Source organism: Castor canadensis, chromosome 13 (genome assembly GCF_047511655.1).
Source record: "Castor canadensis chromosome 13, mCasCan1.hap1v2, whole genome shotgun sequence".
Taxonomy (NCBI): domain Eukaryota; kingdom Metazoa; phylum Chordata; class Mammalia; order Rodentia; family Castoridae; genus Castor; species Castor canadensis.
Genome location: NC_133398.1, coordinates 67,219,638 through 67,239,060, shown reverse-complemented (window position 1 = coordinate 67,239,060; position 19,423 = coordinate 67,219,638). Strand labels below are relative to the sequence as shown.

The following is a 19,423-nucleotide window of genomic DNA, read 5'->3' as shown; positions in this document are numbered from 1 at the left end:
TTGCTGACTATACAAAGCCTGAGAATGGCTGAGAGAGAGCTTGGCCTAGTTTTTATATGGCCCAGAAAGGATGAGGTAAGATTCTTAAGGGTCATTTTCACAGGCCTAACATGAAGCACGGTACTTGGCTCACAGGAGACCCTAAATTTTATTTTATTTTATTTTTTTAATTATCATATTATTGTACTGGGGATACATTGTGACATTTACAAAAGTTCTTACAGTATATCATAGCTGAATTTGCTTAGTGGTCCTGAAGTACTTGACCATGACAAGCCTAGCATCTCAGGTATTTTGTGAAGTTGCCATCAACCCTCTGCATGAACACTGGCTCTGAGCATGGTGGCGAGTGCCTGCCCCTGTTCTCACCTAGTGAAGAGGGGGATAGAAGCTGTCTGTTCAAAATTCTCCCTGTGTACATTCAAAACTCACCTCCCACCCCACCCGCTGCCAACACTCATACACATACACACAAGACTCCTGCAAAAGAGAGGCAGAGTTTGCGGAATTCTATGTGGGCCACAATACCTTCAGGCGCTCAATGTCCTTAGTTCAACTTTTTTTTTTAAACACAGGGGCAAGAATTGACTTACATGGCCAGCAGGTAACTCTCAGAAGACTGTATGTTTTCCTTCCATTCAGTCTATAAGCATCTCACAGAGGGCATGCCCACATGCATGCCTGTGGCATTCTGACACATGAAAGTGCTGTAGACTGGGAATCTGTAGGCTCCAGACCCCACTCTAAATGCTATGAACTGAACTCTATAGCCAGGGACATTCAGAGTTGGAAGAAACTTTAGATGTGATAAGAAATGGAGAGAAGTAATGTGACTTAACTAAGGTCATGCACTTCAACCAGCAAAGTCAGAGCTAGAATGTAGGTCCCCTAAGGCACAGCCCAGAGCACTTTCCACTGCTGCATCAGAGTTCTTCATGGGCTGCCATTGCATTCATGGGTTAGGATGCCTCAGTGTGTGAGATGCATTCCTGTACCTGAGCTACAAATGCAATTCATCCACTTGACTCTCTGTTATTCCTTCTCTTGTAACAAGAAAAGGAATGAATCCAAAGATGAATCTCATAGAATCTAAGTTAAAACACTGAGTCAGTCTTTCTCTCTCTCTCTCTTGCTCTCTCTCTCTCTCCCTCCCTGTCCTTTTTTTTCTCTCTCTCTCTCTCCTACCCAAGCCATTCGAGAACACCATGTGTGAGAGAAAACAACAGAATGGAAATTGCTCATAAGGAGCATGAGGAGACTGCCCACCTCCCTCGCACAGCCCGTGTGCAAAGACAGCCCCTCAGCTGTGCCGCAGACACAAGGTGGTTCATACTCATTGTTTATTGTGACAGCTGACAAGCCAGCTGGCATGGGTCATTCCTCACTTCCAATAGAGACACCACCAGGACACATGTGACAGGCACCAGCTGCCACTCAGGAAGATGGGCCGTGTCTCTGCTGGCCAACAAGGTGTAGCCCCTGGCCCAAACCCGGAGGCCTGCAGCCTTTACAGAGCCTGTCAGCGGAGCAGAAGAAGTATGATCAGCTTCGTGTTGGGTTGGTGGGCTGGGGGTGGCAGCTCTCACATGCTGGCCAGGTTACTGGGGCTACAGTTGGAGCCAAAGGTTGTTCTAATGCTCCCTATGGATCTGGGTTATATTTGGCAGAGGAATAGCAGTTCCAGACAGAGAAAAGAGGAGAAATAAGAGGCAAAGTGTTGTGTCTGGAAAACATGCCAGGAGCCACCAGAGGATAGACTGAACATTCAGGGATCTGGCAATCTTGAGCTCAAGAGGAGCCTCTCATTCTTTAACCTTGGCCAGTTCCACCTGGATTCACTGCAAATGGAGAAGCAGTGCCTTGGAGAGGTAGGGGTGCAGGGTGAGAAGGGGTCTGGTGATCCTGGCCTAGGTCACAGGACATAAAAGAGGGTCTCAGATAGTGGATGTAGAAGAACACGAGAAGGCTCTTCCAAATGTTCCTCTGCCAGCCTTCTCTGCAGAAGAAGATCCCACCTTGCTATCGTTGGTATTATGGATTGGGTAATGCTTCATTGTGGGGTGCTGCCCTATGTGTTATAAGGCGTTCATCCCTGGACTCTGTCCACTAGAGTCCAGTAGCACCTCCCTACCCCCCAAGTGTGACAATCAAATGTATCTCCAGACAGCTTCCCTGGAGTGGGAGGTGACAAAGCAGACTAGCTCTCAATCAAGAAACACTGGTGTAGAAGTCAAGAGCAAAGACTTGATCCCAATTCTGCCACTTACTAAATGTATAACCTTGTCCAACCTATTCAATCTTTGTGCTTCATTGTATTTGGATGTAAAGTGGAACCCACCTTATAGAGCTATTGTGAATTTCTTTTTTTTTCTACATGCAAACTTTTTCAAGTGGTACCTGGTCCACAGTTAACATTCCTCTTTCCCTAGAGTAGAACAGGAACACTTGGTTCCTATAGATCCTTTACCAGCAGGATTCCAGGTTAGAGCCTACCACTGAAAGGCATCTGAATATCACTTGGAAAGTTGAAGAGGAGAAGCCATGATTCTCCTCCAGTATGGCAGGCAGGTTGACTGAAAAGCAAAGATGAGGATTTTTCTCAGCTTTCAGACTTTCTTCTGCAAGTCACCTGCTTTGGTGCATAAGTGATGAGATCATGTGCAGTTATATCCTTTGCTTTCTGCATCATCCTTATCTTCAGAAAGCTGAACTCAAATTTCCCCTACCTTTCCTCTATCAGCCATGCTAATGGTTCTACAAGATATAACTTTTTATGAAACCCCTTCATGCACCAACTTTCAATAGTGGGACCTGTTTTCCAGACCAAATTCCAACTTTATGAATGCATTAACTTGATGGAGATGCTAAAATCATATCATTAGGAAAATATTTCTGAGAGTTATATACTACTATGTGCATGCACGTGTATGCATATGGATCTACTTGTAGCAAAACTTTTGTTTTCAACGAAAGTCCCCAAATATAAAACAATGCAAGTAGAGCTGCTCAAGAGGGATAGGTGTATGGGGGGAAGAAGGGATACCTAGGCTTGTTTACCACTTGCTTACATTTTCTTCCCAGTACCTGAAGAATTTGGAGGCTCTGAAAACACCTATTTGCAAATCCCTTTAGTAAGAATGGGATCCCAATAGGCTTTGTGCATATAAAGTGCTATAGCAGAAATCTGAAGAAAATGTCTACAGAGCCTGCAGAAGGAAGCAGGCAACTGATGATGTATGATGCTTGAGAATCTGGATGTTTAAGAGCACTCTGCCAATCCCTGGGAATGGAAGGAGGTGACTAAGAACCAAGGTCTCTTACTCCAAGGAAATTCATAGTCAAAAGTCACATGAAAACAAAGTAAAGGCCCAGAAGACAAAGAAAATATGATTATATGTCTTGGTGTAAGGCACATGGCATTCAGTGGCACATGGGTGTCTTTGGTCCTATGAGTAATGTTTCCAGGAAAAGTTGCTACAACCTGTGGTACATGGTGACCTCACTGATCCACAGGGATCAACAGGTAGCCCATTCACAAAAGGTCTAGACTATATATCTGCCTGAGGAGGACCCAACATCCCATCTCTTTGGTGAGTAGGGTGCCAATTCTGGTTCTGCTCATCTCCCAGGCTAGGAGGAAGTTGTTGCCTTATGATCTTTATTTTCCAATTGTTTTTGATAAATTGCTTCCATCTAGTCAGTTGGGTTTGAATAGGCTGATACCTTGCTCCCACACTTCATTTTATTTGCTATGACTTTTATGAAACTCTAGGTGTTCATGGGAAAATGGGCATATCTGCTCTTAACATTTTTTTGTTGTTGTTTTGACACACCCGCCAAGAGACTGGTCTCTCTTTCCAGCACCGCTTTCAAAAGTCAGATTTTTATGGTTGAGAATTCTCATTAAAAATGATTACTTTTGGCAGCAGAAGTCAGAAAGGTGACAGGAGAGAGGGAAAGTATTAAAGGCACTGAGATATTTTTTTTCTTCCATTTGCAGAAAGCCTTCCTGTAAAACAAACATCATGAGGAGAATGAAAAAAAGATAAAAGTGTACAACAAAACCCCTTCTAACCTTTATATGTGCCATTCAAAAACAATTTCATAAGTATAAGGCTAAACCACTGCCCTATTACCTCTTCTTAACTATTCATTAAGCTGCAAGCCCCAGAAGTATGGGGCAGCATTTCCTACAACCCTGATGTCTCTGCACAGTCACTGAAATGCCTGGTACTAGGAAAACTGATAGGTGCCCTGTGAATTAACAGATCAATAAATTATTAATAATTGGCAAAAGAATGTGAATAAAAGTAACCAATGCACATTTTTGGAGACCCAATGTGGAGCCTAGATCTAAGCAAAATAAATTTTTCTGGCAACCACTGTATTTGTTCTTTTACCTGTGTCGATGGCACAAGAAAGATGGTGGCAGGATGTGTGTGATGGGGAGGTGGCAATGATCCTTCTTAATGCCCTATCTGATAATTCTGTAAAGGACAGTAAGCACATAAACTTTTCTTGGTGCTTTTGGTTGAACATTAATGTAATTTCTTGAGGACTCTGAGACTCATGTTTTTGCTTAAGTAGTATATAAAAAAAACCTCCTTATATTTTTGTGAAAATTACCACAGCACTGTAGTAGCTGTTAGGGAAGATGGGGCCTTGGTGGACTCCAGCCACATCTCTCCTGGCCTTTGTCTTCTTCCACTATTTGTTCATGTATCAGATCTTCACTTGTCTTTGATTCTTGTATAAGAACAGAGCAAAAATGCTGCTGTTCTTTGGGAATCTTCAGTTCCTGATGATATGGTGGACTACAGTGAGGTAATGTTTGTAAATTGATTGGATACTCTGGTGACTCATCATCTCCAACCTCCCCAGACCTCCAAATGCCAGCACATGCAATTTATAGAGGAAAAGCCACTCTAGGCATAAGTGACAGAGTTTACGATAGCTTATGAGTTTAAAACTGCTTCCATGGGTGACTCCATTTCTTCCTTGTATATCTTCTATTGTGACTTTTATTCCCAATATCCAAGAAAGCATTAACAATTTCGTTAAGATGCAGGGCATCCATTCTCATAATATAATTGAATTTTTTACCATAGAGATTTAGTTTCTTTCTACATGATTACAGCACTTAAATATGTTAATACAGCTAGCCTGTATACAAGTGTACATATCTACAGCCCATATTCAGGGCCCAGAATATAGCAGGACTTCAATAAATATTTATTTGGGTTCTCTGTTGAATGGTTCAGAACACAGTCAGGCTCATGACCTACTATTTCTAGTTTAAGTTATTTTCTGCATATGAAGGTTTAAGCCACATTTTCAATGTTTAATCTTTTGGTGGCAAAGGGAAGTCTTGAGTTAGAATAAAGAAGGCTGAGGCCATACCTATTTCAAGGATTACAACAGTCACAGGCAGGCTGGGTAAGAAGATGTAAAGCTGGATGACTCAAGTATGAAGCTGTAAGGCAGATAACAGAAGTCCAGGCTGCATTTATCATGAATTTGGAGGAGTTAATGCCTGAGCATATAGTTGGGCAGGTTGTACCCAGCACAAGAATGTCCAGCAATAGGGTAGTGGAAGCTGAAATCCCAGACAGGGAGTACATTTTACTTCTTCATGCAAAGGTACCTTAAGAGCTCACCAGAAAGCTCTCAGAAAGTCAGGGGCAATGAAAGACAGATGAATTGAAGGACAGATTTCATATGTGGCCCAAGAATTAAGAAGACTTCCATGCCTTGTTGGTGGCTATTAACACCAACTCCTGGATTTAGCCTCAATGAATGGGACCTTAAGGGTTTCTAAGACCAGCATGGAAAGAATAAGGATGTGACTATGGGAGAAAAGTATTACAGAAGGCTAAGTCACAGAATAAGAAAAACTAAGAAGGGCCCTTAGAAATTGTATTGAGTTGAATAAGGTCCCCATTAAATTCTTGTCTACTTAGGAAAAAGGGTCTTTGTTAAGATGAAGTCATACTGGATTAGGGAAGACCCTAAATATAAAATGGCTGTCGTCTTTATAAAAAGAGGAGAGATACTGAGACACACAGAGGGAAGATGGCTATGCAAAAACAGAGGAATAAATTGGAGTGATAAAACCATAGCTAAGAATGCCAAGAATTGATACAACCACTAGCAGTTAGGAAGAGGTAAGGAACAATTGTTTTCTTACAGTTCTGCTGAGGGATTTAATTTCAAACTTCTAACTTCTAGAACTGTGAGAGAATAAATCTGTGTTAAACTATTCATTGTGTGGCACTTTGTTATGGCATCCATAGGACACTGATACAGAAACAATCTGTCTTCCAGGGGTAGTTGTCCACACTGAGATCTATAAGAAGTAGATGACTGACCAAATGCATAGAACTGAATCTTCATTCACTTTATTCATCTATTCCTTCAACAAATACTCACTGAGATCTTTCTGACTGAGAGGAGGTCACCATCCTAGGCCCTGGGAATGACTGGAGAACACTAAGACAGACAGACCCCTTCTTTGTGGAACTCCCATTATAATAGAGTTGATAGATAATAAAGCACTACTTACACAATCAATTATTTAGTACCAATAGAATAAAAGCTTCAGAGAGAAATGCAGTATCCAATTAGAGCACATGATGGGGATTCTGACCTAGCCTGGGGATTAAGTGAAGTGTCCCTATGGAAGTGACATTTGAAAGGAAATCTAAAGGATAAATTAGCTAGATGACCATGGCATGGAAGGCTGTGTGCAGGCTTGTGATGAAAGGGGTTTCTGAGGGAGAATTACAGAATATTCCAGATAAAGATTTTGACCTTCTCTTCAATCTTCTTTTTACCATACTGCCTTCCCTGGAAACTCATACCCAAGCAAGATAATGTCATTGTCCTTTCAAGTTATGCTAATGAAATGTTAACTATAAAATATTTATAACCTAAAAAGACAAAAGAAACTCTCATCTGCACTATTTACCAAACTAGCAACATATACCCTAGAAATATGACACTCTATCTGTAATATTTCACTGGTTTTGAAGCTGAGAACACCCTCTCTACAATTTCACACACTACATACACAAAGGTACATCTTTCCTGACTACAGTGAAGTCTGACAGCAATAACAGAGACTTTTCTCCACCATGACTGGCATAACCAACCTCGCCCTCATAAATAGGAACTGTGTAAATACAGCACAGTCGATAACTACATATGCCTATCAAATTTAAAGGTTGCTTTTTGGAAGGCTACTCAATGTATGGTTCAATTGCAACCTTCCTATGCATAACATTTCTTCTCTGGTTAAGGCACCAAATCCTAATTCAAAGACTGGTCATATTTTCCACTTCAAGCTCATTACATTCAAAGTAAATTGAGTGGAGTGAATGACTATCTAACCTCAAACACCCTCACTCAGAAAGTCAACGGCCACATAATACTGTCATCCGATAAAAAGCTTCACGCATCTGAAGCAATTTCATATGGAGTCAACCATGAAGTCAGGAAGAATCTAAAACTACTGAAATTTCTATTGTTTGTGAAAATGAGCTCCGGGCCAAGCTGTCTTATTTTTTTTTTAATAATGGAGCCTTAGGTTTTGTGATTCCTTTACTTTCTCATTTTCACTTCACATTAAATAAATACAAATTATATATTCTGAAACAGAATGAAGGGGCTGAATGAGCTCAGCATAGTATATCAGGCCAGAAATGCCAAACGGGCATTTTAGAAGATTTCATGTGAAGTGGCAGAGAGGTTCCCCAATGCTGAAAAACAATGCAAGTCCTCTGCCTGGACATTTCCGAGCCTGTGTGCAGTAATTGCCTTTGCCCACCCAGCCCATCTCACCCAAGGAAGGCTCTGATGCTGTACCACCAGTTGTGCTCCGATGCAGACTTGAACAACTCCTCCACATGGATGCACTCGATCACCCAGCATTAAACGGGACATGTAAGGGTTCTGCCACTCACCATCTCCGTCATGTTTTCCCAGCCCTTTGAGGGCTCCATGGTTGTGCAAAACCACTACAATCCCATTACCAGCTGGCATATGATCAGATGATAACTAAAGTGAACACAAACACTTAAACAACATTGAGAACTGCTGAGGTCTCACTCTTGGGCAATGCAGCCCAAGAGATTTTCTGACACTCAATCTGCAAGCCAAACAATCACATTGCGAAATGATTTCAATGTCGAGGAACAACCATTCAGTCGGCCATCATGTGCCTGTCATCTGGTTCTGTGCTTCTGAAAAAGGCAGTTTGGCCTTTATTCTTCTCTGAAACCCTTTTTCTCTTTCAGAAACCACTAAGTTCTAGGCTTCTTCCCACTGCACCACCACCCAGATATTTTTCCGGGTCAGTTCTTATGTAGGGGTGGCTTTGTACATATCCCTCTATAGTAGTTGGGTGTAAGTTGAGCAAGACAAAGAGAGATGCAAGTTTAGTTCTAGGGAAATAACTACAACCAGTTGAAAGAGCTGCTTAACTATTTGCTGACCAATCTTCACTGTGCAATGGGAATAGTGGGCCATATGTCCTTCAACCAACAGATGTACAATTTGAGATTATTGTCCCTACCTTCAAGAGGTTGACAATTGATTTGTGGGAATGCACACACACACACACACACATCATACAAGACAACATGTAAAAGTCACATGAAGTGTAGAAACCAGGGGAGAACAAGCATTGGTAGAAGAGAGAAATCTCTTTGGGCAGAGATGATCTTACAAGTCTACATTACAGAGATGATCAGACAATCTGTGACAGATGGCTAAGGCTGAGACTCAAAGATCTGAAGTTTGTAATAGTCCCAGGAGGGGAAGTGTCACAAACAAAGAAAGAAGTTTCAGGAGGAAGAGCCCAGTGTCACAGTGAGTCACAGGAGAAGTTGGAGAAGGTGCAGGGGGAGTAAACCTCCTCAAAATACACCAGTGTCTTTTTAACACTACTTAAGGTTGGGAATTAGTACTGTGATGAAAAGAATTCTGCAGAAGCTGTGTGACTGTCGAGGACAGTCAGTTCCATTTGCAAATGGAACATCAGCAGGAAAACAGTGAGAAATACTGACCATGCAGAATGAACACAACACCTTTCTAACTTGCTTATTCTCCAGCAATCAGTGTGGCAGGCCTTGCCCCCATGTTCAGCCCCATCCCTAAGAAACCAACTTCTAGTATTAAAACATGACGACATCTCAGTTCTGTGGGAATCCTCATAAACACAGAGATTCTCAAATGTTTGGATTGAGAGACAAAGCTCTTCCTATAAATTAATCACAATCAAGTGCATTCTGAAGGGAAGGCAGGAAGAAAGGAAGGGAGGGCAGGAAGGAGGGTCAAAACTGAAATGAACTTGGTGGTGTACTAGTGGCCTTTGCCATGTCTTGATAGGAGGAGGGTTGAATATAAAACAGGCAATTAGGATGGGGCCTAGGAATAATCTCTGGGTTCTGCTTCACTTTTTCTTCTCAGTGACATAGGAGCTGGCTCTGGCAGACCTGTCCCCAGGACCCATAGTTGAGAGAGAAGTTGAGGAAGGAAACAAGATGAATCACTTCTTTTGCTGGTTGTTTTCCATGAACTAAGGGAACACATGGGACGTACTTTCCAAGTCTTAGTTTATCATCTCTGAATTAAATTTTAGCCTGTTAAGCAGACTAAAATATAAAGGTCTTCACAGGTTCTCAGCTATAATTGAGATCTTGACCGGGATTAGTGGGCTTGGAGAAGGAAAAAGATGAAGAAGGTGACAGGGAGTAGTTTTCAAATCCAAAGTACAGTAGCTCTCAAACCCTCTTCTTCCTAAATTCTAGGATCTGACAGTCCCCTACCAACAGCTGTGAGCAGTGAAGCCAGATCCCCTGGGGAAGTAGGTATGCACACCTGCAGGAGAGTTCCCCACTGATTATGGTCCATAGCCCTGGGATTCACCACAATAGAGGGATAGACTATAAATAGGGACAAACTAATGAGACCAGTTTTCTCTGACTAGAAAAGGAAGAACTGTATTCGCACTTAGAGGAACAAACGCTGGTAATCTTTGAATGAGACAGGCTAAAGTTCAAATTCCATCTGTTCTACTTCCTGTGTGTGCCCACTCATCTCAAATTCCTATGATGGAATGAGGTAACAGCAGTTACCTCACATAAGAGTGGGGAGAAGCCAAGAGCTGATGTGAGCAAAGCACTGAGCAAAGCCCTTGATAAATGCCAGTTCCATTCATTCCACACACTATGAAGGATGGAAGTCAGGCAGAAAGTGAAAATATAAACAACCTTGGCTCTTTGGAACATTAAAACTCCGTAACAAAGGATGAGAGTTTATATGAGATGCTGTTTTAAAGCTTAAATGGTACTTCACATATGTGGCTTCTTTGTCCCTCACAACCATCCTCTGGGATTATTAAGAAATACTGAAAAAACAGGAGGTTTGATCACTTACTTGACATCACACAGATTGCAAGAAATACAGAGGAAGGAAGAGACCTATGGGCAGATCTCTTTGATGACCTCATATAGCCTCAATGTCTGACAACTTTACCATCTAGTATTGATATTTTTGTAATGCTCATTCCACAAAGTGTACTCACTTAGCAAATACATATCAAGAGCCTACTATGTGTTGCTTGGGTCCATGAGCAAGGGAGAGTGGGCAGGAATGGCAGGGGGAAACTCACAATAAGCAGAAGACATAAGAAAAAAGCAAATTCTATAGTATGCAGGACACGGGTGAGTAAACGGAAGAGAAGTTAGAGCAAGGTAAGGAGGCAATGGGCAGTGGGGTGGTCAGAGCAGGTACAGCTACAATTTTATTTTATTTATTTATTTATTTATTTAGGCAGTACTGGGGTTTGAATTCAGGGCCTCAAACTTACTAAGCAGGTTACTTGAGCCACTCTACCAGCCCTTTTTTTTTGTTGGGTATTTTTGAGATAGGTTCTTGCAAACTGTTTGCCCAGGGCTGGCTTTGAACTATGATCCTCCTGATCTCTGGCTCCTGAGTGTAGGATTACAGGCATGAGCCACCAGTGCCTGGCTGCAATGTGTCTTCTTATGCTAAGACTGGTGTAAAGGTGGCTTGGGTGCTGGGAGCACACTGAAATTCCTCCTTCCAAGGATTTGGGTTGTCACGGCCCTTCTGGAACCAAGCATGCCTTTGTGTGTTTACATTTATATCATACCCAAACTGGTTAATTTGAGAACATTTCGCCAATCCTTTCATTTGGCATTACAGACAAACAGTTTTAAAAAGTCTTTGGAACTGCAGTTTTTCACCTTTTAAACCAATTAGGTTGGCTTTATGTGTAGTCTAAGAGTCACAAACCCAAGACTTACTTAGTTGAGCCACCAGGCTTTTCACCTTGGTTTTAATATTGAGAATTGATAACTTTTGCAATAGCCTGAGCTTCCAGCTATGAGATGCTTTTTAGATTTCTCCCCAGTCATTTACATAGTACCAGATTATAAATGTCTGATATTATATAAATTAGTGCTGAGCTGCAAGAACAAAGCAAATAATTAGCAGCAGCACACATGGTGGATTCTATTTCAAATCCTCTCTTGCTGCCACCTTGATATAAGCAAATGATACCGGTCATGCATCTCCTGATCACAGCCACAGTAACACTCACCACAAATCAACTTCCACCTGCTCACAGTTCCAAAAATAGAGCAGCACTGAGATTTCTGTGTGCTATAGAAAGTAGTGGGTCTTAGGGATTGAAAAAGACACAATTTTTGAATGCAGGGCTTGTTCAAGAGCATCAGGAACCAAACATCTGTAATCCTTGGACAAGTCCTTGAAAGGTCTTGGAAAGTCTCTGAGATTGTCGCCTAAACATTTTATTATATTTTACACAGTGTAATTCATATGCTGTACCATGTGTGCGCATATGTATACACACCATACTATAATACATTAGGAATAAGGATCATGCTTGGAGAATGTTCAAACTAGAAAATGTGGATCATCAAAGAAAAAAACTTAAGTATTAATTCATATCATCTTTAAATGATTTTTGATATTTTACATGTGGTTTTGATGCAAATGAACATGAAATTTTTCACTGTCCTTGGCAGAACTTAACCTAGCCAAACTTATCTCACTAATGCTTATTTTAATGAGTTAATATCACTATCAGGTAAAGACAAGATTGTATCATATGAAAACCTCACAAAAGAAGGCCATTTATGACTTCATATCAACCTGACGCGTGGAACTTTAAGCCTTGGATTACTTCCCATTCTTTATTTTACAAATGCAAACATTCATTATACCCTAGTCAAATTTTCCAGGTAGTGTGCTTGGTTTGATATCTCTATGATTGTAATTTGCGCCATTCATATGTCAGGGTTTTCCTTGTTTTGAGAATATATTTTATGAGAGCGCATTTCAGCATGCATTTTTATGGAAAATCCTTATCCCCTTCCGCCACCTGATTCCATCCATTTATGTACAAAAAAAACTTTCCAAAATACATATGTACACACATTACTTAGTCGCTGGATTTAGTGAAAACTTCCTGTCCCAATTCCTTACGAAGTTAAACGTACCTATCACATGACCCAGTCATCTACTTCCTAGGTATTTGCCCAAGAGAAATGCAAACATCTCATTCACAACAGTCAAAATCTGGAACTGTCACAGGGAAGTAGATAGTCAAAATGCAGTTTATATTCACAGAATGAAATACTACTCAGCAATGTCAACAAACAGATTACTGTCACACGTAACAACATGGAAGAATTTCATAGTGATTATAGCAGTTAAATGAAACCACACATACAGAACTACATGATATATGACACCATTTACATACAATTTTATAAGATTCCAATTAATGTACAGGACAAAACTCAGATCAATGGTTGCCTGGGGCTGAGAGAAGATTGGATCACGAAGAGACATGAGGAAATTTCTGGAGGTGAAGAATATGTTCTTTGTTATCTCTGTTGTGGCAATGATTTCATGAGTGTACACAGCTGTGGAATTCATTGAATTCTCTTCTTAAAAGGATGTAATTTATTACACATAGATTATATCTCAGAAAATTTGAAAAATCAATTATATGGTTTTATAAAGAAAACCATTTGTGTATTGACCAGCAGTTATCAAATCTTTTTGAAAAATAGTTTTTTTAAAGTACCCAGTCTGAATCTGTCACCACACAGTTTGAACTATTTTTCACATTATTTATTTTAGATTCTAAGTTCCTTGTACTAAAAGCAAAACAAAAAAACAAATTCTCTCTTAAGTCCTGTGTAATAACCAAGACAGTATTACACAGTGCAACTATTCAGAAAATTTCTTTCCAGGTAAATCTCCATTCTGCTATTTTCCTTTGCCTTCCAAAAAAACCCTGGGAACACAATCTAGAGTGAGCCTACTAGTTTGGTCATCAGACCCTAAAAAATTGTCACCAAAGAAATGTTTGATTTTCTTCCTAAACATACAAAGTCTGCCAGAAACTCATGACTCTGGGTAAAGAACCACCACAAGCAAATCTCAGAACATTCCCCCAAACCCTTTTTATGCTGAGAACATGTAAATCATGTGAGCCACACAGAAATGCTGCCGCTGAAAGCCAAGTGCAAGCCTTACCTTGAACTCAGCTATCTACAAGACAAGGCACAATGGGAAAGAAAGTGACAATATTGCCCCACTGGAGCTTAGAGACTAGAAAGTGTTCTCAATTCTGGAGGAGATAGAGCCATTAGAATTATGGCTATCATGCTGGCTCACAAACTATTTGTTACCGGTCCTCAATGAGGTAAGTACAGAAACTGAGAGTGTTTAGAAGCTCCTGCAGCATCTCTCATTGAACTTAAGTCTCAGTGACAGGTTATAGACCTGATGCAGTATTGTCAAAGGTGAGTGGCACATCTAGTTATGTAGAATAAGATCATGCTTCATCTGCAGTGCATTAAAATCTAAAAAGAAAAACCTGATTCTCCTTCTTTGATGTGTCGAGAAACATAGCTGTATAGCACTGCGCGCTTACTCAGTGAAAGTTAATTTTCCCCAAAGTGATGATGGCAAGTGCAAGAGAGAGGCCATTCTCTATCATCCAGTCAAATCCATGCAACTCCCCAGTATGTCTGCAGGTGTTCAGACTGAGATTGTAAAGTGAATTAAATAAACCTCTAGAAGGAAATTTACCAAAAGTGCTATGTTTCCATTCTAATTAGTATCACAGCTGTACAAGCTGCAAATATGGTTGTCATCACATCAAGAATCAAAATGAAGGTCATGATAATGACTGTGTGGATAGAATTAATTAATTTTCTTTTTCTTTTCTTTTTTTCCCCTGCATACCTGTAGGAACACACTTATTCTTGATTCAGCCCCATTAGTTTTTGGAGCAGCAGAGATAGAAGACACAGATGGGGTTGCTCTTATGGCCACCACTTAAATCTAATTAGGGCAGAACTAAATGAAGCCCAGGCAGCTCTGTCTCTTCATTTCTGTCTCTTCATTGTTTTTCACAAAGATAAGCTGGTAGGTAACTCAGAGTGTGTGATAGATAGACTGCCTTAAATTATGCAGGGAGTGCCTGGGAGGAGAAATTGCCATAGAAACTCTACATGACCAAACCTGCAAGAATAAGGCCAGGACTTGAGCTTATAGGCAAAATTTGCCTAATGCTTAGTCTGTCTTCATAGTTCAGTTCAATGTTCACAGTCTTATCCAATATCCCCAACTAGATGGCTTTCCTCCTACTTATATGATAAATTTTGTTCTGTGATTCTTTGATAGGTACCCATCTCCCCTACTGTTCAGTAAGCTCTATTAGGGAGGCATTGCGCCTATCTTGTTCACCACTGGGACCCCAGCACTTAAGCAGAATGACCAACAGGAAAGTCTCAGTAGATGTTTCCAGAAAAAAAAAAAAAACCAAACAGATGAGTATTGTCTATAGACAATTGAACTCTATAGATATCTGGTGATGCTTACAATGAGTTGGCCCATGTTTTTAGATAAAAAGGTAAAATTAACCATGAGTCTCACATAATTATTAAGATTTTAAGAAGAGAAGCTAGCCCATGGAAATCTTTTTTTCTTTTAACCTAGGGTCTTGTACATGGTAACCATTGTACCACTGAGCAAAATCATTCCTAGCCATTAACAGAGATCTTATTAGCAACCCCAAAGGAAAAATTCCTAAGAATTCAGGAATGAAAAATACATTGAAAGTATGCAAAATCATGGTTATTGCACATGGGGAGTTTTGTAAATTAAACACCTCTCTTTTCTGGAAATAATAGAGAAAGAGACATGGGTTGTTTTGTACTGTAATTAGGACAAAATGTTGCAAAGTGATGTTTAAAACATAAGTTTTTAAAAACAAGTCATAGGCCAAGTGTGATGGTACATGGCTATAACACCAGCTACATGGGTGGAGGAAGCAAGAGGATCTTGAGTTCAAGGCCAGCCTGAACAAAGTTTGAGGGACCAAACCTCAAAAACAAAAGGGCTGGGGATGTGGATCAAGTGGTAGAGCACTTGCCTGGCATGTACAAGACTCTGTGTTCACTTGCTAGTACTGGAAAAAAAAAAAAGGAAGTCCACAATACTGAAGAAACAATTTTATAACACTCCATTTATGTTTTTTGTCAAATCATGGTTCCAAAAACATTATCAGTTGTGGATAGTAAAAACCTAAAGGAATATGGTTAGTCCACAAAAGCTTTCTTTCACCATCAAGACTATAAACACATAGGTACTTCATCAAGTAGGCACTCAACATTCCAGGAGCAAGGCGATCTCCAGTTTGGTTAGAGCAGGTGGGTTTACCCACTTAGTCCTTACCGAAAAACAGTACGTCACTAGCTACACTACAGACCAGTCTCAGTTGTCAAGCCCCATTAACAAAGATCCATTCATTTTCCCTAGCAAATGCAAAATTTTTACCAATGCACATCTGAATAATAATACTTCTCAGTTATTATGAAGCAAAAATGATTACAGTGAGTTTTACTTGTACTTTGAAAGCTCAAATATACTATAAATATTAAAAAATCTATGTACTTTAAATTTCTCCAGTGTTTTCTGTTTTCCAAAAATCATTGAATGATTCAAAAAAGAAGGAAGATATATATCATACATTTATGTACCTCTATATATATGGATGAGAGAAATACAGAAAAAAAATCTATATATAATTTATTCAATTAAAATAACACAATAAAATATAAATTATTTGTAATGAATAATACTTTTCCAAACCTAGTGGCCCCAAACTAGTACATGTTTTAACACCTATTTTTAGTAATATTAATTAGGTTATTTAAAAATATGTACAAAAACATCTTTACCAATATCACTTTTGTGAAAATTGCCAGAAAAAGGGAGGTGACAAAATTAACAAGCATTATAAATATTATCTCACTTAATCATTACAATATTCCTTCAAGGTAGGTCTACAGAGAAAGATTAAACATTTAGAGCTGAGAAGATTTGGTTTCAAATTTATTTCTGCCTGAATGTCACGGGTTCTCAGGATTTAAGGACACATGTGGAAGAAGGGGAGGGAGAAGATCAGTAATGAAACTTCTTCAAATTACTACAAATGTAAACCAAACCTTTGTGTACAAACACATCTTCAATGTCCTGCACTGTAATTAATTCCACTCCTACAGTAGTTACAGTCCACCAGGATCTGATTTTAGTAATCTGCCTAACAGGACACATCTACTTAATTGAAGAATCCTTAGTCATTTCAGTCCCTCAAACGACTCCAGAAGATTCTGAAAGATCTATCCAACCAGGTTTTAAACCCACAAGAAAACAATGTAATTCAGCCACAGTGTAATTCAGCAGTTGTTCACAGCAGTTTTGCTAAAATAGTTCACAACTGGATACACAAGAATGCCTTTCACTGTTCCCAGTTGGTAAAGGACAACCAGTTCATTTGGGAATTAAAACATTTTCAAAATGTACTATAAAATTAGACACATTTTCTCTCTCTCATCCAGGTTTGAGGATCTTCTTGTCTCTCAAATCTATTGTTCAGTTAATCTGTTCATGCACACCAGAATATTCTAATTTAAATCTGAGCCTGGGACATGCTATATTTTGTTCCTAGCTGCAGGAGTGTGAATGCCATAAATAACACGCACTGTGCTGTTCGCTGTTCCTAAACAGTCTGATAAGCTCATATTGAAATCATTTCAGCAATCACATTTGACAGCTCACTAGAATCCTGTTCAATCCAGCCTCCCAACCAGTCCATTATTCCTGCCAGTTTCTAGGCAGACGAGGTATTCAGACACTCGTCTCTAAATGAGAACAGCCTAGCAGAACCCTCACAGGAGAGTCACACTCTGGCTAACAGGCCGTCAATCTGTCAGTGACTCTTAAGATCCCTCAGCCTTGTCCAACTGAAGACCAGCTCAGAGACTCCAGGAAGGGGGAATCTAGTGGGTGAGGGTCCCACCACCCCTGCTTCAATGGTCCCATCAGGAAACATATGCCAGGTCAAAGCAGTGGGACCCAGATTACCTGAGTGGCACCAGAGCCCTTTCTTTCATCTAATTAACGTGAATCCATTTAATAAATAGTCACTGAACATCAACCAGGTAACAAAGACACCAGACACCACAGAGAAGTTTGAAGCATCAATCCAATCACTGACTCCATCACATATTGCATTAAAATTTTCTGGGCCTTAGTTTCTCCATATGCATGATGGAGATAACACACCATTTTACAGGATTACTGTGAAGATCAAATATCATAACGCATTTTGTAAGACACCCAGCACAATGCTCAATAAAAAGTCAACTCCCTTTTTTCCTCCTCCCCATTAGGACGAAAGGCTTTCCCATTTTTTCATACCACACAGCCTTTATGTTAAAAATTGAGAACATTTTGAACACTGAGAACAAAGAAGAGGCTTTCTCTTTTTGTTTTCAGTGAAATGTTTACCAAAGTCTAATGTGCATATAGAAATAAGTATAAATAACATGGGAAACACTCATGGATTCTCCCAACATGACACACCTGTGAAACCCAGATCAAGAAAGAACATAAGCAGTCCTCCAGGAGCCCTTCATGCCCAATTTCAGCTACTGTTCACCAACTCTAACCTCCTTACTAAATCCCCAACACCAATGCCTGCTTATGAGACAAGTATTATTTTAATGATCTCTATGCATACAAATGGCAAATGAAAATGCAAGACATCTTATGTGGATAAGCTAAGCCAAAGGGACAGTAAGTTATAAAATACATTGACAGCAGTGAAGGTAATACAGGTGACAAACGTCACTAGAGCCATGAGAAAATCTTATACATTCAGGTGATGAGACTCATTCTGTATGTTACACAGTATGGCACATGACTGAGAAGGAGACATATATTCCTACATGATCATGAGGAAGAAGGAAGTATATTTCATAGAAAAGAAGAAAGGAAGATTCAATGAAAGTAATTTCCATTGCTCAAACAAATAAAAATCAGTAATTTCTTGCCAAAAGCTAAGTCTTTAACCTCACAGATATATCTCTTGCTACCTTAAAAATCATCTTTGAAATTCTTGGGACTCCTGAAAATAAAACACTCTAATCAACTGCCCCTTAAGATGAGAACTTCAAACTGATTTTGTCTTCCCATCAGACCAAACATGTGGTCCCCACCGTTCTCAATGGCACAGCTGAGAGTTCACATAGCTCCCACTCTCCAGGAGGTTAACCGGGAGTATAGGAAGCTAGGATGAGGCAATTGTTGAACTGTCTGGTTTTCAAATATCCTACTACAGAATGCATCTTGGTACTGACATCGTATCATCAGATGCTGACATTATCAAGAAAACTGCACGCTCAACATCATTAATCATTTGGCAGAAGTCATCACGCCCACAGTGAGATACTTCAACAAACACCAGGATGGCTACAAAAAGTGAGGAGTGACAAGCACTGACAAGGATGCCACACGTGTACTGCCAGTGAGAATGTAAAATGATTCAGTTGCTGTGGAAAATTTTTTTGGAAGTTCTTCAAAAAGTTAAAATATAATTACCAAATGACACAGCAATTCCTCTCCAAAGTATATAGACAAAAACCTAAAATGGTATTCAATGAGTACTTCTGTTACATATATGTTTGCAAATTACCATCAACAGAAGAATGAGTCAACAAAATGTGTGATATTATACTGTGGAATATTACTCAGACATAAAAAGTAGTGAAATACTGATACATGCTACCCCATGGCTGAACCTCAAAAACATTATGCTAAATGAAAAGAAGCCAGACAGAAAAGGTCATATAACATATGATCCTATTTATAGGAAATGTCCCAAATAGACAAACACATGTAGACAGAAAGCAGATTAGTGGTTTTCAGGGGTTAAGGGGCAGAAGGAAGGGAGGGGGAGTTACAGCTTAGTGGGGTGAGGGTTTCCTTTGGGATGATGAAAATGTTTTCA

At 39.8% G+C, this 19,423-nt stretch overlaps 1 protein-coding gene across 8 annotated transcripts in view; it reads right to left on the bottom strand.

The window, feature by feature from the left end:
• The window catches only part of Glis3 (GLIS family zinc finger 3), a 443,820-nt gene that overhangs the window by 190,101 nt on the left and 234,296 nt on the right, over positions 1-19,423 (bottom strand). The window lies entirely within an intron of this gene.